The sequence below is a fragment of the Vipera ursinii genome, assembly GCF_947247035.1.
Source record: "Vipera ursinii genome assembly, chromosome: 1".
In the NCBI taxonomy this organism is placed as follows: domain Eukaryota; kingdom Metazoa; phylum Chordata; class Lepidosauria; order Squamata; family Viperidae; genus Vipera; species Vipera ursinii.
The window spans coordinates 280967319-280990911 of record NC_139512.1 but is presented as its reverse complement, the minus strand read 5'-3'; the positions used below and the strand labels follow the sequence as shown (position 1 = coordinate 280990911).

The 23593-nt window shown below is 38.1% G+C and overlaps 1 protein-coding gene across 1 annotated transcript in view; it reads left to right on the top strand.

Annotated features, from left to right (window-relative positions):
* The first annotated feature begins 714 nt into the window (after positions 1-714).
* The window catches only part of LOC310642600 (uncharacterized protein), a 61290-nt gene continuing 38411 nt past the window's right edge, over positions 715-23593 (top strand). Inside the window, exons 1-5 of the transcript XR_014492937.1 lie at positions 715-906; positions 4305-4429; positions 12518-12634; positions 15124-15279; positions 22407-22493. The gene's annotated coding sequence lies outside the window, so the exon portion shown is untranslated. The remainder of the gene's footprint in view (positions 907-4304; positions 4430-12517; positions 12635-15123; positions 15280-22406; positions 22494-23593) is intronic.

Genomic DNA, 23593 nt, shown 5'->3' with positions numbered 1-23593 from the left:
AACCGGGATTATGAATTTCAGGTGTCGGTGAAAGAAATAAAATAAATGTTCGAGTCTTGTACATTGTAACATGGATATTAACATTCTAAATTTATAACAAAAGCAACAATTCCACGGAGGAACCGGCGTGAAGCCAAGAGGACGCGGTGAAAAACTTTTTTTTTAATCCGCCCAGGGGACCTTTTCGCAGAACTCGTGTGCATTTGAACAGTCGTTCCCGCCATTGTTTGCTTTCCCCGCCCAGGAATTTCAGGCCTTCTTTTTATAGGGAAGAAACAGAAAAGCAACCTCTCCGGCCTTTAAAAGCCAAAGGAAGGGTCGCCATCGGTTCCGCGGGAAGGCGGGTGGGTAGGCGAGAAGGGTGGAGACCAAACCCGACCCCGCCCCTGCAGCTCCCAAAACGGAAGCCCAGGGTGCTTTCGCCTGAGCACCGAGGGACGCCGTGCTCCGCTGCGAGCGGTAAGCCGCACCGCGATCCCTCAATCTCGGAGGGAACGTGGGGATTGGGTGTGGGGTGGGAGTTGTCTTTAGAAGAACTCGCTTGAAGCGCACTGGCTTTGCAGCCAGAAGATCCCGGGAGCGGTTGACTTTTCTAGGGAAGAAAAGCCAAAGTCAATCGCCGATAAGGCAGGATTGTTGGATGCTTTACTGTGAGTGCATTTGGGTTCACACATCAGGGCTAAACCAAAATATGTGTTTCACTCACCTAGAGCTAGACAGGTTGCAAATCCTGGTCCAGCCTTTTTTTTTTTTTAAATCAACAGCTACTTTTCCTTAAGAGGCATGGATATGCTGGAGGATCCATGCCAAAGGTAGCTAACAAGAAATGCTGATCCACATTTTTGTGACAAAGGACTTGGGGATGATGATACTGTATTTCAGCCCGGTGTCATATTATGCAAGGAGGTGAGTAATAGAGAAAATTCCACAAGGTACACCTCTCAAGGGCTGGCTTGAGACAGCCAAGATCAGAAGGACTTTGACTTTCAGAAGGACACATGACTTTCTGTAAAGTACTTCCTTTGTTTTGGATGGCCCCTTCTAGGTTCTGGCACTCTTCAAGGATCATGAAGCCCTGGAGGATAGCATCTAAGACTTCATGAGTTATAAGCCATGCTCTTTGGGCTAGAGTGACATTGGGTTTGCTTAGAGTTATATTAGATTTTTAAAGGACCAGGTGGCTGGCATGGCCCATTGAAAATTGTTCAGTCCTTTTAATCTGAATTCAGGGGTTCATTGAATTGGGCTCCATCAGTGGGAGGTGGCCTGAGAAACGTTCTCCTGGCCCCATTGGGGATTGAGATATGAACACTGCTTTGGCCAGTAGCAACCTGTTTGTAACAGTTCATAGAGCATTTGCCTTACAGAACTTGGAGCTTAGCAGAAATAATAATTTTATGTAAATAGAAAGAAATGTATACTCCTGATGTTAAGGGATAGATTCAAGATATGTGGTGTCCATTTTTGAAGAACTAGATAGCTATAAGGCTAAGTTTAATAATCAGTTGAAAGTGGATTAATTTTATATTGATCCTACCTATACAGTTCTTATTTTTTCTTTATCAGTTTCTTGTTTTATGTTCACCTTACTTTGATCATTGTTAATATATTTTGTTCTTTGTCATTCTTTTTATGGATAGTCAATGAATCTTTTGGTTGTATTTCACCAATTTTTTTAAAAAATCGGTAGTTCATTGTCACTCAAGAGAACCCTTTGGAGTTCAGAAATACCTTAAGAAATCAAGGTAACATTCTATGAATGTTACATGGTTTTGTGCCTATTCATCATGGTCATTAATCTTCTCTTCTTGAACTGTCTATTCTTTCATTTCAAACTTGACCTTTATTGAATTCCCCAGAACAGAAGCCTCATTGAAAACTCAAAACCATGAAAGAATTGAAGGGCATGTTGCTCTGCACTATTATTAAATAAAGTATGTTATGGTTTCTTTCTTAGTGTGTTGAGCAACTGCAGATAGCTGTGGCAAATTCAATAAGCCACAGCTACCATGGCTTAGAAATGTGTGAGATATACTTTAGTGCCCTTGGTAGCATTTGAGCCGTTCTGAACCTGGACAGGATTGCTGGTTCTGCCTGTCTAGATGTCCTTCCTCCCCTTTCCTCTGCTGCCAAAGATAGAACCTTGAGTTGAGGGTCTTCAACTGTAATGGTATATGCTTTTGTCCTTTATACCAAGGACTCAGAAGCTCCCTTACTCTGCTCACTTGTGCTGCATCCATGTTTGGAGTAGCTACACTACAGCTACACCATAACAGCCTAGCCCTGTGAGCAGCCATAAAAACGTCTGTGTTGGGTGATAGTTCCATCTACTGGGCAACCCCTGGCAAAATGTCAAACTCAATCAGTGGAGCTATGCCAAGCCCCATTTACACACCATTGATTTCTTTTCCTTTCACTGAATATCTCATTTCCAAAATATTTTAAAATTTGGAAAGAAGGATAAGGATGGGCGAGTGAATATGAATAAGTGAGCACCAACTACTGAAAATACAATCCAGACCCAGATTGTTGGGGGCAATTAAGCTGACTTTGTAATAATGCCGCTTGGGGTGTGTGTGAAAGCCCTAATAAGCAGGGATATACATAGAATGAAGGCTACTGCTAAGCTTGTAAGCCGCCCTGAGTCTTCGGAGAAGGGCGGGATATAAATGGAATTTAAAAAAAAAATCAAAGAAACCAAATGGCCTTTATCTATCCCGCTCTGAGTTGTATGAGCCACAATTGGCACACCATGCTTAGACACAAGAACATTGTATTTTGGCTTAATTTTATTCCATTCCTACCAAACATTTAATTAATGAAGTTGGACCTTTTTTGAAAGCTAGTTGTTTAATGAGAGCAATAACCAGTGTAGTTACAAAGAACAGAAAATATTTGCTCAGTGAGCTTCTAAAAATGAATTCAGTAAACTTTTCTATATTGTATAACTGTTTTGTGTTATAAATGGATAATTTGAAGGTGCAGAATGTAGGGCTGCTTGAGAAAAGAGAGGGAGGAGGTGACAAAATTGAGTGGTGAAATATAATTTAGAAATATCACAGTTTTAAGGTTTTCAGCAAGTGTTTGTAATTGTATGATGATAAAGCCTAAGCAAAGTAGTTGGTACAGAGACAGAGGACAAGGTCCTCTTACAAACTAAGGTATAATTTGTTTTGCTCTGTTTAACTTGTCATAGCACGCAGCTACTATATTATTTCTGCACCGCAAAAACTCATTAGAGTTTTCTGCTTCTCTTTCCTGCTATTCAGTGGGGATCCAGCTCGAGATTATGGTACATTTAGGATTATTTTTTTTATTGAAAAGCTTTATAAAAAGTTACAATATTATCCCCTTCCCAAACCCCCCGTAACCCCCCCTCCCCCACTTCCCAAAGCTGATTACAGGGTTACAAATATATAATAATCATAATCTAACTAACATTAATCAACTATATAAAAAACCAAATACATAATACACTTTAACCCGCCTTTAACATAATTACCAACACTCTAAAATACCCAACTTCTAGAAAAAATTTAAATTATAACAATAACAATCTAAAATTTACTCATAAGCTAAATGGAACTTTTTAGTCCCATATTTTTTTCTGAATATAATCTATCCATCTTCTCCAAACCGAAATTCTTGTGAATTCTCTTGTAAATGATCTTTCAAGTAAGCAGAAATCTTAGCCATTTCTGCTAAGTTTGACACTTTAAGCATCCATTCCTCTATAGTAGGCAGACAATCCTTCTTCCAATATTACCCTACCAGTAACCTCGCGGTACATTTAGGATTTTGTCTTAATGAAGTATATAATTCGAACCAATTGTGGTTTGTTCATAGAACCTGGACAAACTATGGCCTGGTAAAATACATGAACCAAACTAAACGGCTCAGAAAAATTGACAGTTGTCCATTTTGTAATCATACTTCAGCTGGGTCCTGGGCTTTTTAAACTGATGGAAGAATCCTATAGCAAATGCTACAGTCTAAAAAAAATTGTAACCTTTATCATATGCAAAACATAATTATGTAAAAGGGATTGATACAGAATATCTAATGAATTATAATTATTCAGTATAATCTAGCAATACAGCTTTCCTTAGTTTAATCTAAGCTGGTGCAGATTTCAGAGAGTTGAGTTGCTCAGGTAATATGTTGTTTAACCGAACAATGTGTTGGTCAGGAACAAAGCGTTTACGGTAGACAAATGCCTAATGTTGATTTAAGAGGTCAGCAGTGTTGTAATATAACTTATGTAGTAATATTGTGTTCTCCATAATGTTTACATATCTTTGCAGGTTGTTTTCCTAACAGCTCTCAAGAGAAACGTCAGCGTAGTATGGCAGGCTCCTCTCAGCTTTATAAGAAAAGTACATTTCCTCCACTTTTGGACTCTTACTTACCTCTTAATTGCCAGAATCAGGTAATGCGGGTTTTGCAATGTGACCATTAAACAGTTGCATTTCAGCTTTTGAATTCTTTTTCCCTTTATAATAAAATTCCATAACATGTGTATCAGTCATTTTTCCCACTGTGAATTTGCATGGTAAACTTCATTACCTAGTTTTCCTGTAAATGTTAAGAATGAATTTGCTGTCTCCAAATCTCACTATAATCAGTGACCCTGATGGAAGGGGAAACACCGTGAAAAATAATCTGAATATTTTAGGAGGGAGCAGTGCTTGGTGAGCTCGGAAACTAAGCTTCCAGTTCTTTCATTCATATACCGCTTATTAGATATACAGGCAGTGCTTGATTTATGATAATAATTAGGACTGTAACTTTTGTCACTAAGCAGTGTGGTTGTTTTGTGAGTGGTGCCTGATCTTACAACCTGTATTGCTGTGATTGTTAAGTGAATCAACATGGATATTAAGCAAATCACACAGTTGTTGACGAATTAGGCTTCCACTCTTCATTTTGCTTATTGGAAGACCCCACTCCACAGGAAGGTTGCAAATAGTGAGTGAACATTTGACCCCTGGATGATGCAACCATCGTAAATACTTGCTAGTCGCCAAGCACCCAAATTTTCATCAAGTGACCATGGGGATGCTGTGACAGTCGTAGGTGTGAGAACCGGTTGTAAATAACCCTTTTTCCCTGCTGTGGTAACTTCAGATAGTGATTAAATAAACAGTTGGTTATACATCGAGGACAACCTGTAGTCACCAAGGGTCAAATTGCTCTTAATTGAAAGTCTTCTTCACTGAGTCAGAGTCCATATTATGGACTCAAGCAGGAATTTAAATTTAAATTAAGTTTAATTTAAAGGAATTTAATTTCAAAAAGACACTGGACAGCCATTTGTCTATGAAAACTGGATTCCTGCACTGAGCAGAAGGTTGGACTAGATAGCCTAAAAGTCCCTTTTCAACATTATAATTTTATCTCTTAAGGGTTAGTCTGATGTGCTGATGTCACCATCAAGTACTCAGTGTGGTTTTCAAGTACTCAGCGTGGTTTTTCCACTACCACAATCCTCATGGCTAACATATACTCCCTCCTCTTCTGTTGATGTCTTGAAACAGCTTCACTTTCTAGTCAATTGCCACAACTATAAGTTCTGGGATTTTGTGTTTCCTGTTGTCTGTGTTTTAACAGTGGAGCTTCATGTCCCGTTGCCTGGAGGCGGTCCAGGTCTGGATGGGGAGAAACAGGCTTCGTCTCAATCCCGCCAAGACTGAGTGGCTGTGCATACCGGCATCTCGGACTAACCAGTCCATTCCATCTTTAATGATGGGGGGTGAGGTGTTACCCCCCGTCGATAGGGCTCGCAACTTGGGCATCCTCCTGGATTCGCGGCTCAGCTTTGAAGACCATATAGGAGCCGTGACCAGGGGGGCCTTTGCCCAGGTTCACCTGGTACGCCAATTGCGGCCCTACCTGGACCGAGATGCCCTGCGCACAGTCACTCATGTGCTCGTGACCTCCCGATTGGACTACTGCAATGCTCTCTACATGGGGCTGCCCTTGACCACCCGGAGGTTTCAGCTGGTGCAGAATGCAGCCACGCGGGTTGTGATGGGGGTTTCCCGATACTCCCATGTAACACCTCTACTCCGCGAGCTGCATTGGCTTCCGGTTGCCCTCCGGGTGAGATTCAAGGTGCTGGTGATGATTTATGATTTATGATTTATGATAAAGCCCTAAATGGCTTGGGTCCGGGATATCTGAGGGAGCACCTGCTGCCAGCATCAAGCTCCCTTCGTCCTGTGCGCTCCCACAGGGAGGGTCTTCTCAGGGTACTGCCGGTAAAAGATTGCCGGTGGACAATACCCAGGGGGAGGGCCTTCTCTGTGGGTGCGCCTGCCCTTTGGAACCAGCTGCCTGTAGAACTTAGGACTGCCCCTGACCTTCGCTCATTCCACCGGGACCTGAAGACCTGGCTCTTTGAGCTTTCTGGCCTGGACTGAGAATATTAACTGGGGTTTTAATTGTATTTTAATTGTAATTGGGGTTTTTATTTCAAGGTTAATGTAATCATTTTAATTGTTTTTAATTTTTGTAATTTGCTGTATTGTTTTTAAAAAACCTTGTGAACCACCCTCAGTCCTACGGGAGAAGGGCGGTATATAAGTCTAATAAAATAAAATAAATAAATAAATTTCTGGCTCAGCTTTAATGTAGGCAAAATTGCAGAAAGCAAGATTTTTTCCTTTTGTAAATGTTAAACTCTGCTGAGTTTGTGGGCAGTCTGTTTCCCCATTAACAGAATTTTTTTGTTTCACTAGGCCTCCTGCAGGTCCTTGAAGGGGAAAAGCAGCTTGATGATTTTGCAAGGCCCCCTCTTCAGCAATCTCTCTAATTTTTAATCCCCGGTATGTGACCAAGTAAATACAAAGGATCTTTTTAAAAAGCAGTCAGCCTTGATCAGGGCAATTTCTTACTCCTAAGAGAAGAGTGCACGTCCTGCACCCCTTTATGACAGCAAAGAGAGCTGAGGTAAAAATAATCAGATCCTCCCCCCCCCCCCGTTTGCTTGGCTCCAAAGTAGCAAGCCTGTGTTTTTTTTTCTTTTTAATCGCTTTGTGAAGGATGTGGAGAAGAGAGGCTAGGAATTTATTTTCTTTTTCTTTTGTGTGGATAATGAGAAATGGTATTTTGCTAGGGTAGGATCATCTCCCATCCCCATACACATATCTTCAGACCCCTGCTCATGGGGCCTGGCTCTTGGTATTGTTTGGAAAACGCCTGTCCCTTCTCATGCCTTCCAGCCACCACAGCAACATGCACCCATGGTTACAGCTACTGGGAAAAGTGCCTGGTTGTAAAATTGTCAGCATGCTATCTTTGGATCATCACACTAGCAATCGGCATTTAAATGCAACAGGGGTACGCAGTTTTACAGTTACAGTGGGCTCTTTATTGCTACTGTTCAGACTTTTTTTTTGGCAAATAGCTAGAGAAATGTATACCATGTTTTGAAAATGTAGGGAGGGAGAAGTGGCAATTTATTTGGTTTCAGATTGGAAAATGAACATTTGCCAGCTCGTTCTAAAACTCTTGCTTAGGGAAGGGCAGACCGCAAATCTTGTTTCCTTTTCCTGCTTTAGCACAGGGCTTTTCAACCTTTTCACCCATTGTACCACTTTTAGGATACGGCAGCATCTGAGTACCACCAGTCGCCTACCAAGGTGTCAAAAACTTGATGACCAAAAAAAAGGAAAAAAGTGATGAGGTACAGGTAGTCCTCAACTTACAACAATTCGCTTAGTGACTGTTCGAAGTTACAATGGCACTGAAAAAAGTGCCCCCCAGCCTGCCTGCCTGCCCAGCGGCGCTCTTCCTCCTGTCCAAGGTTTTCACTGTTGTGAGCATTTCTGTTGAGGATTGGCAGTGGGGGTGGGGGGTGTTTGGTTTTTATTCCCCCCATCTGCTGGGTGGTTGCAGCTGGTTTTGGTCACTTCACATGACCCTGGGACACTGTGGTCGTCATAAATATGAATCAGTTGCCAAGCATCTGAATGTAAATCACAAGACCCTGGAGATGCTGCAACATTCCAGCTGATAGGCGCTTCTTCTGGACTCAGCAGAAGTGCCAGGATCAGCACCGAGCTCCAGCTGGAACCTGGCGCTGATCTTGGGGCTTCTGCTGAGCCCTGACAGCCCTGCAGCTCCAGCCGTGTCTTGCTCAGGCGTGTTCGGTGCTGCCACCGGTTCAGCTCATTCCCCTTCCCCATTACCAATTTTCTAGGATGGTCGCGTACCACCTGCCAGGTGCCAATGTACCACAGGTGGTACCCATGCCACTGGTTGAAAAGCCCTGCTTTAGCACATATCTTTGTATCTACACGAACAAAAAGCCTGTTTCTCACTGAATTTTATGCAATATGAAGAAACAGTTGAAGGCATGTTAGCCCTGCAAGGCAGCTCAGACCAGAAGTTCAACCAGGAGTCTAAGCTCTTGCTTGATTTTAAGGTTACTTTAACAGACTCTTATACGACTGAAAGTATTTCTCCCCTCCTTTATTTTTATTTTCCTGAAAACTGGGGAGGGTCCCTTATGAAATGTTTCCCATGTTCCTGTTCCTTCTGTGGGCAGAAATATCTTTTACATGCCAGTTCTCCAATCTGTGGCTCTGCTTCCTGTTTGGTGAGGTTATTCCCACATACCATTAGAGGGGACAGGGAACAGAGGCTTTATTACAAGAATAATCACATTTGTGTCCTTAGTAAAATTCTGTTATTTAAGTGGGTCAGCTGTCGTGTAAAAGGCTCAGTTGAAAGCACTTGTGAAGCATGATGCATTAAGTGCGCTAAAATTAAAGAAGCAACATAAATATTATTTTAAGTACTACAAGAAACCTGGGAAATCATAGGATGGGGAAAGGGAACTTCTGACACTCAAGTTGTGTAGTACAAAATTCATGTGTGTGGAGACATTTGGTGGTGTAACAAAATGTTAGTATCCATACTCGTGATCAGGTGTCTCCAACCCGTGGCCCTCAAGGTGCACGCGGCCCTAGTCAGCTGTTAATGTGGCTCCACAAGATTGTAAACTTGTAACATTATTATGTGATTTATATATATTAACTATATTATATATTTTATATGCTGCTCGAGACAATTTCTCTTCACTCAGTGTAGCACAGGCAAGCCAAAAGGTTGGCCAACTACGCTGCAGAGACTACCCTTTTGATGTGTCAGAGTTCAACATGCAGCATAGGTGATGTGGAAATTGTAAAAGGATAAAGAAAGTTTCTATGTACCACAAAGGTGTATGATGCTATTTTGATACCATGACTGTTGAGAGTAGAAGCTTGTATACTTTTATAATCCTTTTTCTTTTTACCATTAAAAGCTAATGGTATCAATCAACCTTGAAACTAACGATATCAATATATCTTTCCTGGCTTCTCAGAGCAATTAAAGTAATCTTTGGAAAGTTTTCACGTGCATGGGGACAGGAAAGTGATCCTTGGGGAGCACCTTGAAATAATTAATGAATGTCTTTTAGTGGCAGATCATCTTCGAAGCAAAAAAGGATTTGCTAGAAGTACAAATTGTATGAAAATGAAAATACCAAGATGTCAGCATATGTCATATATAATATTCCCATAGTAACAGGATGATAAATATAGCCATTCATTGCAAAGTGTGGAGGAAGGATGCATACAGATCCTGTGTATGAATATTAAAGATAAAGCAGAGGTATGAGTGTCGTAGCAGGAACTATGATCTGGCATCTAACTCCACAAATTATTAGACATGAATTCGTCTATACCTCTTTGGTACATTACAGATATCAATATAGCAGCTTGCCATTCTACATAAAACCATGTTGATCTGCCAAATATTAAAATTCATAAAAGTTTTGCAAAGAATTCATTATTTTAAAAAAAGTATCAATTTTATTATTTGGCTCTTGAATTATGAACGTTGTGTGTTTAGATTTGAGGCATCCATCAGAGACAACCTTTGTTTTATATACTAGGGCTAAAATGGTTAAGAGGGCAGTGATATATGGCTGATATCTTTCCACCCTGCTTCTTTTTCTTCTTGATTTCATATTCACTCACAAAACCGTTTTCAGTGTCCTGCGGACTCATGATCGTGATTTATGACTGATTCATTTATTTCTGGTTTCCCTGCAAAGTTCACTTAACAACTGCCTAAACAAAGGTTGTAAAATTGGGCACGGTCACGTGGTGACCCACTTAATGACTACCATGACTTATGAACATAATTCTGTGCTTACTTATATTTGTAAGCTCAGCACTACCTGTGTATCTATCACGGATAATACAACTAAACATCTGAGGATACCATTCAGCGAATAGGATGAGATATTGCAGTTTTACTTCTTCCCTCTGGAAAAATCTTGCCCCTGGCAATGCAGGTAGTCCTTGACTTACAACAGTTCATTTAGTGACTGTTCAAAGTTACAACAGCACTGGAAAAAGTGACTTATGACCATTTTTCACACTTACAACCTGCACTGCAGCATCCCCATGGTCACGTGATCAAAATTTGGACGCTTGGCAACTGGCTCATATTTATGACGGTTGCAGTGTCCTGGGGTCACGTGATCACCTTCTGCGACCTTCTAACAAGCAAAGTCAATGGGGAAGCCAGATTCACTTAACAACTGTCACTAACTTAACATCTGCAGTGATTCTCTTAACAGCTGTGGCAAGCAAAGTTGTAAAATGGGGCAAGACTCACTTAATAAATATCTTAGTTAGCAACAGAAATTTTGGACACAATTGTGGTTGTACATTGAGAACTACCTGTATACAGTTCTACGTCTAAATACTATTTAAGCTGCAGCAGCACTATTTGTCTTTTTTGATGCTGGGTCCTTGTGTTAAGAATATTCATGCTTCTGGTTTGGATTTATGAGCCTGCACCCTTACCTAAGAAGGATTTAATACAGTGAATTATAGGCATTTTATAATTCCATTGTATATTTGATATAGTGAATGTTAAGTGAATGTCTTAGTTGTCCAAAGGTTTCTACACACACACACACACACACACACACACACACACTACTGTTGCTTTTGTTGCGTTTGAGGCTGCTTGGTATTTTGGTGGCTTTCCACAAGTAGTTTTTTCTGGGAATTGCCAGGATTACGCATGTTTGCAGTGTGTCCTAGGCAGCAAAGAATTGCACACAATGTGCAGGAAGTTTTTGCCAGCTCGAGCAATGTTCTTTTTAAGCAGGTTGGTTCTCATCCAAAAAGCAGTATTTTATAAACATAGGAAAGCATATTACATTGGGAAGAATATCACATAATAATTTGTCTTGGCAGCATTTTCCTTTTGCTTGCTGTAAGTATTTATGCTGTTTTCTGACTATATGCTATTGCATAATCTTTGTACCTATTGAGGAGACACTGATGTCCAGTTTAATCTCTAGTTTAGCAAACTATTTTGCTTGTCAGATGCTTTTAAAAAGTTTCATAATTTAAAGGAATTGCCGCAGAATTAATGGTTCCCTTTAAAATGCATTTTATTTGAACACAATGCCTTAAAAATGATATTGGTGTCTAAAATTAGAGTTATAAATAAAATTCACATGGCTCTTTGCTAACTCATTTATATTCCAGATATTTCATGTTTTTTTTGTTATTTTCCCTTCAACAGGTATTGGGAGGAAAAATGAAGTCCTTTGAAACCACTACTTCTTAGTATCACACGCAAAGTTAGGCTACCAGCATTACAATTTGTATGGGCACTATTTAATTGTGCCAGTGGCCTTTCTCTTTATTTCGAATACTGAATAATAGAGTTGGAAGGGACCTTGAAGGTCTTCTAGTCCAACACCTTGCTCACCCTATACCATTCCAGACAAGTGGCTGTCTAGTCTCTTCTTAAAAGCTTCCAGTGATGAAGTACCCACAACTTCTGAAGGCAAGGTGCTCCACTGGTTAATTGTTCTCACTGTTAGGAAATTTCTCCTTAGTTCTAGGTTGCTTCTCTCCTTGATTAGTTTCCATCCATTGTTTCTCGTCTTGCCTTCTGGTGCTTTGGAGAATAGGTTGACCCCCTCTTCTTTGTGGCAGCCCTTAAATATTGGAACACTGCTATCTTGTCACCCGCTAGTCCAGGGGTCAAACTGCAGGCCCGACGCATCACATGGAAGCCATGCCCACCCCATTGCCGGCAATGGCAAAACAGTCCCGATACGTCACGTGATGTCATGTGACATCACGAGTTTGACATGTCTGCCCTAGTCCTTTTCTCTAAACGAGTTATACCCAATTCTTGCAACCGTTCTTCGTATGTTTTAGTCTCCAGACCCCTAATCATCTTTGTCGTTCTTTTCTGCACTCTTTCCAAAGTCTCAACATCTTTTTTGTAATGTGGTGACCAAAATTGCACGCAGTATTCCAGATGTGGTCTAAGGCTTTATAAAGCGGTACTAATACTTCACAGGATCTTGACTCTACCCCTCTTTAGTGTGATCAGGTTAAGAAATGCCACCGGCAGCCACGCATAGATTAAGAGGATCTTTAAAACAGCAATTAATGTTCTTAATGGGATTTTGTTTTGCTTGGCTCAGAACAGAGCAAATTGGCAAAAACCAGAAAGAGACAAAAAGGAGCAGATGAGGAACAACAGCCGTGTTTTAAGTGAGGAAGAAAAGGATGAACTCGTCAGGCAAGCTCTGCTGGAAAAGGTAATGTGCTTGGACAATGGGAGGGATGGTTTTTCTCCACTAAGTGTGTTTTGCCATTTTAAATATGACTGATAAATACATAAATAAATATTTCCCTGCGTGTCTGATTCTATAAATAACCTTGCTTGGTTATCTCAGTCTTACCTTAAATCAATTTTCAAACTTTGCTTGCTTGGCACAAATTTTAGAATAGCATTCCTGTATATTGATTGGAGATGGTGGAAATTGGGATCCATCATATCTGGAGGGCATCAGGTTCTCAAAACATAGTGCTTAATCTTTTAGAGATGCCTGCATTGCTGAGAACATGCTCTAGTGCTCTATCCAATCTCACAAGGTGAATCACCCAGCTCTTTCTTGAAAAAACAACAACACATTCTCCCTGGATGGCCTATAAGATCTATTACTTGTCATTTGGTTCCAACATTCCCTACTTTATGGGAGCTGCTTGCTGATAAGCTGATACTACATGCCTTGGAAAATGTGTAAAGAACTCCAAATGTGGTTTCAATAAACGCTGTTACAAATTAGCCATGAGCTTTACCTGTTTCTAGCCAACAACCACCGTGGTATTTGAAGTGCAACTGATGTAATGGATGCAGTGTTGGTGGAAAAGGAGGATGGAATGCAGAAAGGCTATTTAAAAGGAAAAGAAAAATTAAGCAAGCCTCTGTTGTTGATCAGTTTTCCTGGTGCCTATAGGAACTGCAATGTGGAAAAGTGTGGAACAGTTTCAGCTACTGAAGAGTTCAAATACATATTGTCTGCAACAGGGGTGTCTAAATCTTGGCAACGTTAAGACCTATGGACTTCAACTCCCAAAATTCATGGCTGACTGGGGAATTCTGGGATCGAAGTCCACAAGTGTTAAAGTTGCCAAGGTTAGACACCCCTGGTTTACACATTTTGTTTACATACTGTGTGGATAAGAATTACAGACCCAAGATGGAACTAAAGAAAGATTTTAAATATTTGATTGAGAAATACTGTACAAATATTAACAGTTTTTCCTCCAGTCTTCTTGTACTGGAGTTATTTAATATCTCTGGAAAATAGTACTGATAGTACTATTAAAAAGCAATGGCTTCATTTCAGAAATAAAGAGACAAATCTGGGGGAACTGTATGGATGTGTTTATGAAGTCAGTGATAGTGAGATTTAACTGCAAGATTTTACTTTTTATACACTGACTTGGGGATTGATTTTTTTAATTCTCTCTATTGAGGTGGCTCTCCTTAGCACCATCTGTTGGTGGATCTTCATAATACTCAGTGTTTATTACTTCCCTTACAAAAAGAGTGTCTTTTCCTTCTGCAATTGTTAAGCATAATGCACATGAATTCACCGTGTCCTACATAAGTTAATTTACTACCACAATGATAGATGATGCACCAGTAATATGGAATTAGAAAGCAATGTACGCTATTATGTGCTGAAAGTATGATATTAATCCTACTTAATTAATAATGTTTTTTGAAAAGTGAATGTTATCTTACAAACTTAATGGATAAACATACCTGCAATAGCAAGTTTTGCAAGGAAAATATTGTGTCTGTTGAAATAACAGTATAATAATACTGTTTGAAATATATATGTTGTGATGTTACAATCTGTTTAGCATGCAGCTAGACTATGAGTTCAAGCTGGCTGCAGCATCAAGTGAGCATGCTAGAGATTATACTGCTGTGAAATGATGCACTTACATATTAGGACTAGTCAAAGTGTAATTAAAAGATGCAACACTAGGTGGCACTGCTGAATTGTACTGTGCAGGCAAGCACTCTCAAGAGTAAGAGTATAAGAATTAGGGAGGTCCATATTTCTTGGAATGTCTATGGAGATTCTCATCCATCCAACTCATGGTTTCCCAAGGGTAACTGGACTTTATTGGGGGGGGGTTTCTTTGGAAATAATAACAAAAAATCCCCCAAGAAAATCCAATTGCCTTTTGGAAAATCACCTTTGGGAAGAAATTTGTGTAAGGCCAGCACCTGTATCATTCTGGTTTTTAGGCAAGCCTGAAAAAAGATGTCAGGGTGGTAAGATATGTGTTGATTCTTTAAAAGTATGGCATCCTTTTTTATACTCATGCTAATGCCTGAAAAGTGCTGAGCTAATTTAAAGAAAGTGCTGTGATTATGGGAGGCTACACTTTTTCCAACTCATTTTCCAAGTGTACACAGACTTAGTAAGAATATATTTGCAATAAATTACATTTTTCTGCAAAAATATGGTATCTCTGGAATGCTGTTCTTATCAAAATGTTCTCACAAAAATGAAATGTTCCTATTAAAAAAGGTTATATTAAAAGAACAATTTTATAGAACCTGCTTTGGAAATTCAGAAAACAGTTTTCTGAATTTGCAGAAGAAATGTTTAGGTAATCTCTTAAGGGAAAAAATATGGTATTGGTATTAGTTGAACATTCACACTATTTGTTTTCCCTGCAAGAATTTCCAATTATAATGCTTCCCATCCTTTTAATCAAGCACCATCTTGAAACTTACAAGAATCTTTATAAGATAAGAAATATCTTATATGAACGCTACAAGACTTTATTGAATGAGAAAGTGCTAAAGCAAAGAATTCAGATCAAGGCGTTTGATCTCAAACACCAACAACAACTTAAACACAAAGAACAAAAGGTATGTGTTCAGTGGGGGGGAAATGACCAAATCAAGAAGGTAACTAGAAAATTCACATTTTAATCATACCTACTTTTTAGAAGTTTATGTGGGCATTATTTATGTGGGCATTTAGAAGTTTATGTGGGCATTATTACAAATATTTTATGCATGGGTACAATATCTACAATTTTGCAAACTAGAATGATGTGTGTGGTGCATAGTGAGAATACTTTGCTGAACAGTTAGCGATTGCCAACAGAAAATTGTTGAGAAACGCAGTGTTGTCAATTCCATGCATGGAAAAAGTCCTTTCAAAGTTTTACTGAAACTTCAGATTATGTGCAAAGATGACACAGAGCTGAATTCTAATTGCACAGACCAGGGGTAGGCAACCTTGGCTCTTTTATGACTCGTGGACTTCAACTCCCAGAATTCCTGAGCCAGCTGGCTCAGGAATTCTGGGAATTGAAGTCCACGAGTCATAAAAGAGTCATAAAAGAGCCAAGGTTGCCTATCCCTGGCATAGACAATAGGATGTGTAAAGGTTAAGAAAAGGAATCAAACATTTCTGGGGTTCAGAAATTCCATTGGCATATACATGTGCTTGGATATGTGTTAAGGTGGCCTTTAGGATTCCAGTGGTGCAATATAAAAATACTTTATGGCTTAGGTTATATTTCTGGATATATTAAATAGGTATTATAGTTTATGTATAAATAGCTGTGGTATCCTCTAATTCGCATATATATTGCATTATCTGTGTTGATGTTGTTACAATCTTCTGATGTCCTCAGATGCCCTAGAGTAGGGGATTGCACAGCAGGCGCGTGCACATGCAACCGCATCCTCACTTGTGTGAGCAGCGGGTGAGCACATGTGCATGCTCCAGGTGCATGTGCACACGTCACACAAATGGAGCTGCATGCGCGCTTGGTGGCTGCTCATGCAGAACCATTCCCTTCCTCCCCCCAGTCCGCAAAGCCAGAAACATTGGGGAACTCTGCCCTAGAGGGTACATATAGCCACCATCTCTCTTCTATTGTAGTCTACTTTATTTATTATCCAAGTTGTTCTTCACCATCTTTCCTATACAGTATAACATCTCATGTCTGAATTAATATTGTAGCCTCTCTTGAAATAAATAACTATTTAAAATGTGTTGAATGTGCTTAAAATACCTCTAAAGTATATGAACTTTAGCAACCAATTATTTCTTTAATTGCTGGTTTTAGTTTGAAACAGTGTTTTCACATATGCTGTTATCATTTTAATTGGCATTTGCATTGCTTTATTGATTTTTTTAATGGGTAGTTTCAAACAGCTATTTCAAATAAATTCTATAGGAGCACAAAGCTATGACTGCATAGAAACATCTTGTAGCTCTAGTTTGATTCCTTCTTGAATCTGCAATAATACATTGCTCTAATTCTGAATTTCAACAGATTTTTATTTCTAATGGGTTTGCTATCTTTGCTTTTCCCAGTGATTCCTTGGTATTTTGGGAACCAAGATTTTATATGAAATCTTTGGAATGGCTTAGGATAATAACAACAAATAAGGGTAAGGCATAAGGATACATTTAAAATGTATAAAGATCAAACATAAATACATATCACAGTTCATCTCAATTTAGGTTCCCAAAAATTTAGTATCAGTCTAAAATGGAGGAGGTATACATTTTGTGCATTTAGTGCGTAGAGTTTTTTTTATGTCTGAATAATTATCATTCTCTCAACATAAAAATTACATTATTTTGAAAGGAATTCAAATTCAGGGAAAGAAAAAAATACACATATGAACACTATTTTTAAAATATTTTGAGTTTGAACATAGCAGAAGATACATCTAAATAATCAGAATTAAAGTTTAAGAGGAAATCTTTTAAGTAATGGTTGGAATCATCGCATTCAACAATGTATGTGGATTTAAAATGTTTTATAGAACTTGAGTTTTACTTGTCTTTAAGAAAATGGTAAATTTTGCAAAATATAGTTTCTAACAAAGAGAAAATTATATGTTCTAGTTCTTTTTACTTCCACCTACCTTATTTTGTACACATATTTAGCTTAGTGACATTACAAACTCTGTTTATCTCAGTTAATGTTTCCTTAATATTAGTTAGAAAAATTAGTTAGAAGGAACAGCTTGTGGCTTTAATACACAAAATTCTCGAAAATTTAAAGAAAAAAAAATCATGTTGGGTGAGGAATTAAACAGACTGGGATCTAAATAAAGAATTATTCTTTTTCAGAAGATTTCTTCCTTCAGGTTTCTCATTCTGCTTCTAGAAGAATTCAAGACACCTTCTGTCTTAAGACAGAAGCCAATGTGAAAGTAGAGATTGTTGTCTTATTAGCATGCTATTAATATGTGCATAAAATATAGTCTGTGTCTCAACCCAAATACACACATTGAGAAATCAAAGGGAAATCCTTCACACCTTTTGCTGGCTTCATCCTGATTTTTTTTCCTCTTTAAACAACTTCCTTAAGAGAATTTCTTCTAAAGGACAGTTCTCCATATTTAACAAACAAATTCATCAATGAATTCTCTTTACAACCATATAACTCATGCAGAAACTCCTTTAATTTTGTTGGTTTAATTAAGGTTAATGCCCAGAGGGGGAAAAAATCCTGAAACAGCATTTAATATTCCAGACTTGTTTCAAAACATAACCAGGGTACATCATTTTAAAAGTAAAAGTTCACATTATGAAATAATGTTTTGCTCTAATAAAAAGAAACACTTCAATTACTTGTTGTAGAAATCTAAATGAATATGCAAGAATCAGGCTGCCCAATATCAAAGGCCCAGGGTCTTTGAACTTCAAAGAAAATTATTGTGTCTTGCCAATTTATGCCAATATGCTTGTGTTTTAAATTTTTCTTTGTACTCTAATGGTTCGCCTTTTCTTTCTGTTAATAGTCCCTATGTAAGTTAACTCGTGAGGATTCAGTGTGTAGCTTTAATTAAACTGGTTGCTTTTTTTAAAGAAAGATGTTTTTGCAAGTATTGTGCAGCAAACTAACCATAAACACTGAACTCACAGTATAGAAATCAAAATGAATGTTTATCAATGTGTCACTGTGTTTGAGACAACTTCTATTAAAAAGAAAAGAGCAAGAAGAGTTTTCATTTATGGACTAGAGGCTGTCCTCAACTTATGACCACAATTGAGCACAAAATTTCTGTTGCTAAGTGACACATTTGTTAAGTAAATTTTATGTTTACGTTTCTTGCCACAGTTGTTAAGTGAATCACTGCAGTTGTTAGTAACACGGTTGTTAAGTGAACCTGGCTTACCCATTGACTTTGCTTGTCAGGAGGTTGCAAAAGGAGATCACATGATCCCAGGACAGTAACCGTCATAAATATGAGTCAGTTCCCAAGCATCTGAATTTTAGGTCACGTGATCATGGAGGTGCTACAACGATCATAACTCTGAAAAATGGTCATAAGTCAATACAACTTTATTGATTAGCCCTTGGGCCATATCAAAGTGCAAAGTTCCAGCAACAAACTGTCACCAAAACTTTGGTCATAAGTCACTTTTTTCAGTGCCGTAGAACTTTGAACGGTCACTAAATGAATTGTTGTAAGTTGAGGACTACTTGTATTATGCAATTTCTTGCCATGTAGCCTTACTCAGTTTTATTGTGATACCCACAATGTACATAGAGGCCACTATATTAGGAAGGACTGCAGAACTTGTAACCAGATAAGCTTCCTTATTAATGTCAAAAGCTTTCCTTTTCACCTGTAGAATTGCTTCCCTGCCTTTTAAGACTTCTGACACTCCACTATTCCACATATAGTGAAACTGAACACATAGCCTTTAAGAAATGGATGGCTCACCTTAATTTTCAGAAAGGCTGTAGCTTCACATATGGGAAAGCTATAAACGTATTTATCTAGAACTGCGGACAACAGAAAACTTTTTAAAGCCCATATACCTCAGGTAACGTCAGTCATTTGTAGCATAGTTTAACTGATATGAATGGAATAGATTTGGGGGGAATAATTATTGAAATGCTTAAAATAAACCTACCCCTTCTTTTACACTGTGCTAAAGCATAGGGGGAGAGTCAGTTTGGTATAGTGGTTAAGACACCTTGCTAGAAAATGAGAGACTCTGAATTCTTGTCCCAACATAGGCCCAAAGCCAGTGGGTGACTTTAAGCCAGCAAACGGCTTCTGAAAAACCTTGTCAAGAAAACTGCAGAGCCTTATCCAGGCAGTCTCTGAGAATTGCACAAGATGGAACAAAAGAAAAACAAAAGTGTAGGGTTGTAAATCTCCTACTGGTCCATTAAGGTCCCTGTCTTTAACTTCAAAGGTGAAAGAAGTCTAGCTCTAGATTGCAGCTCTGGAATATTAACCCAACTGAGATTTGTGTGGCTATGTTGATATTGTCTTTGCAACAGAAATGAAATCATATTTAAATTCAGAAGGGTTTTAATAGATAATTATGCTTGTCTTTCCATTTTCCATGTTTATTTTAATTCTTTTATAATGCTGTTGTATTAACTTTTCATTATTATGATCCTATCTTAAATCGTCTACAATATGGAAGAGCAGGATATAAGTATTGTTATTAATAACTGTGATAAATATAGCTCTTCCCCGACTGTCAGTTTATCATTTTAAATTATCTGGGTCCACGCATTATACAAAGACTTAATCACGGTCCCTTTAAGAATGTTTTATTGAATAAATCCCCCAATAGGTTTATGTCTATTAAGTCAAAACCAGGCGCTGGATCACATCATTTATGCTTTGCTGTATGTCTATTTCTGTGTCTTCACAATTTAAGATTTTAAAGTAAGTTTTCATACAACCCCACAAAGTTTTATGTCTGTTTGGATGCATCTATCTAAATTCAGATCTAGACAGATTTTGGAGGATTGAAACTATCTTTCCACTAAAGAGAAGGATCTGTTTATGGAATTACTTTAAAATAATGAAGAATAGATAGATATCAGTTGCTCAACAGGAAAGGTTAGAAGATGAAAAATAAATTAAGTAGGCCACTAGGAAATGCTGCATGCTTATTCTTTGAGAATAGCATTCTGTTAGAAAGCTTATTAAATCTGCTGTCAGTAGCTATGTAAAGTAAGAAAGCAAAACACTTCATAGTTGTAGCTAGGCTGTTTCTTTTTAAAATTTTATCTATTTGTCTTGGCGGAAAGAGAGGATATCTGTTGTCACAATGAAGCTGAGCTAGGTTGACCTGAAATGATAATGAAATGCAACTGTTCTTTATATTTGAATTTCAGTAATTTTATTGGTACTATAAAGTTTTAAAGTGTGAAGATAACTAAAACAATCAAGCAGTGGTAAAGGGCTGTCATGTTCCCTATATGGGCTTACTTGATGCTTTATAATCTGCTCTATTCTTAACAGTGACCTGTTTCAAAAGGAACTGTCTTTAATAAGAGAGTAGGTGTTTCCTTTATAATGTCACTAAACCAATGCCTAAATTAAAGGCCACTTTAGTTATTTTAAAAAATAATTAGCATGATTTATAGAATTCTCATTTTTTTAAAAAACAAGGAATGTTATGAAATGATAAACTGAGCCAAATTCTTATTTTAATAAATAGAAAGAATTGAAATAGCTAATTGGAGAATCAGATGAAAAGACCAAGAATCTTTTCTGTGAATTAAGAAGTGTCCAGTTTTGATAGGGTTTAGATCAACTCTGATAATCTGAAGTTTCATATGATATTAAGGTGTAGTTTTTCATGTTTTTTTTAAAATACATATGAAATGAAATACGTGAAACACTATATAAATATGTATTGCTTTTGTATATATCAGGCATATGGACAAATTTCAGCCTAGGGTTTACTGGAACAGAGTATGGGAGGATAATGTAATTATTCCTGTATTGTGGTTAGAAAGATACTGAGGCTAAGTGAATAGTAGCTTGAAAACCTGATATATTGCAAATGAAATGTCAAAAAAAAACACGGTTGGAGCTGAGTCTGATTTGTCCTGCCCTTCACTATAACTGACAATTGATTGGTTGGACCAGAAATCAGTCTCAGCCCAATTGAGGTGTTAAAGCAAAACACGATTTCCTGCTATATCCATGTGTCTTGAGGAATCTCAGATTCCTCAGTTCCTTTGGAAGTTTCAACATATTGGTTTCAGGGGTTTCTTTGGTGACTGAACTTGGGGATCTCCAGTTTGTTTATCCTAAACTTAGTCATATTTTTTTAAAGGGAAGGAAATAGGACTGAACATTTTACATTAATCCACACTGCTATAATCACCTCAACAACTTCATGACACTCAGAGCTGGAAAAATGTAGTTGGCTGCCTGTCTAGTTAATGAAATCACAGTTTGATCCTGGTTTGTCTGGATGAAATGATTATGATGATAATCATAATTCAAATAAATTAAAATACTTTCAGATATCACAAGATACTGGCAAACCTAAAACCCAAGATGGATACTTTAGTATTAGAACTACCAGACCTGGCTATAAAAATTCAAACAATCAATTAGCAGCAGCAAGGAAACTTAATTTTTCTATACAACTCCTCTAATTCCCAGACAGAGGCTTGTAGTCTGAATTATGGGATTTCTGTCCCACCACCATTTGGGAATTTGGGTTAGCCTTTGAAAGACGAGGAGGATTCTCTAAAACAGATAATCAATTTATTTTAAAATATTGTATTAAAGAATTCACCATGGAACACCAAATAAATGAAATAAGAGAAAGGAACGGCTAAAACTTAGATGATGCTTTCTCCAAAGAGCAGATAGATATTAATTAATTAATTTTTGGCCAGACGGTAGTTTGTGACTTCTGAAGACAAGAGACTTGAAGGGGGATTGAACAAGACTACAAACAAATTTATAAGCCTATCAGCCAGAATACAAATTGCTGAGCGAATGAAAGAGAATGCTTCCTAAGTCTGTATTTGTGAGTCTTTGGTCAAAGCTGGGGAGGGCGGCGGGAGGGGTGGGGAAGAGCACCAGGCGGTCTTAAGAATGCCTGCTGAGTTCTAATTGGTGCCCACTGTGGTTAATGGCTTCCTGTGGCTGAATGTTTACTTGTCATTTGTTTTGAGCTTTGTTTCCCAGCTATTTGGAGAGAAACTAACCATTTTTAAAAACATCTTCTTTGATAAAAGTGTAGTCCTCGTCCTAAGCTTCCTTTCTCCAAGCTGTCTCATGATGCGAAGTACCTGGAGTCCATTTCACAGTCAAACAGCTACTGGGTAAGATGCCCTTCTCCATTTAGTTTTGTGGCTGCCACTGAAGTGTTTTAGAAAATGTCAAATACATACCCTAGGACAAAAGAGTATGCTTTTTCCCTTCCGGACAGTGAATGGTTGCTTAAGGAGTCAGCTGTGAAGAGTCCTGGCCTTCTTCCCTTTCTCCTTTACTCTCTAACAGTTCATTCTGTCCATGTCACTAGCAGCCACTTAAGGTAAAAAGCACCCTGTCAATCTAGCTTGAAGGCTTGGTTATCCATTCCAAAAGTAGCTTCCAAACCTTCTTCCAGAAACTCTAATTTGAAAAGCAGTTCAATTTACGTACACTGACAAACCTTGGGCATTAAAACCCACTGTTTACTCAGCTAGTAATCATACTGTAAGTTTCCAAATGATTTCAATTTTTCTATTCCTCTCATTAAAAATTCACGACCTAAAGGGTTCCCATCTACACCAGCCTTAATCTCCCTGCCTTATTCTGAGCAGGTCCTCCTCTTGCCCCAAACTGTTAGTTAACAGTTAGTAGGGGAGGCACTTAATCCCAAATAAGTAATTATAAGATGCTATAATTTTAACCCTTTGCCAGTACTGTAAAACTACTAAAAATAATTTTAAATTATAATACAAAACAACTATAGAATTAACAGAAGAAGTAAACAAGTCTCTGGATTTTATGCTGATCTTCTTAATGGTCTGTCCATATGGAAATTTGTTACGTTCTGAATTACAAATAGATCCTAAGTAGTTACTCACAGCACTTTGTGAAAATGCATTTTATCTTCAGGACCTGTCTCATAATCTGCATAACTTTAAGTTCTTTCTCAAATGCAGATCTTAACTTTAGAATAGAAAAACACTCATAATCATGAAAAACATATTTCAGTCTGGGTACTGCTGGGATATGTTTATATGACAGTATTAATTTTTCTGTAAACTGAACTAACAATGGGCACAGTTTATTTATAGATAGCCAACATTATGTTTTAGCATTTATTCAGTCATTGTGGGCATCTGGCATTTTGGATACTTCTTGAAAAGTTTACATTCATGAAGACTGATTACTGCTTTATTTAGCAAGTCTCGGGTTATGTGCTTATAGGAGA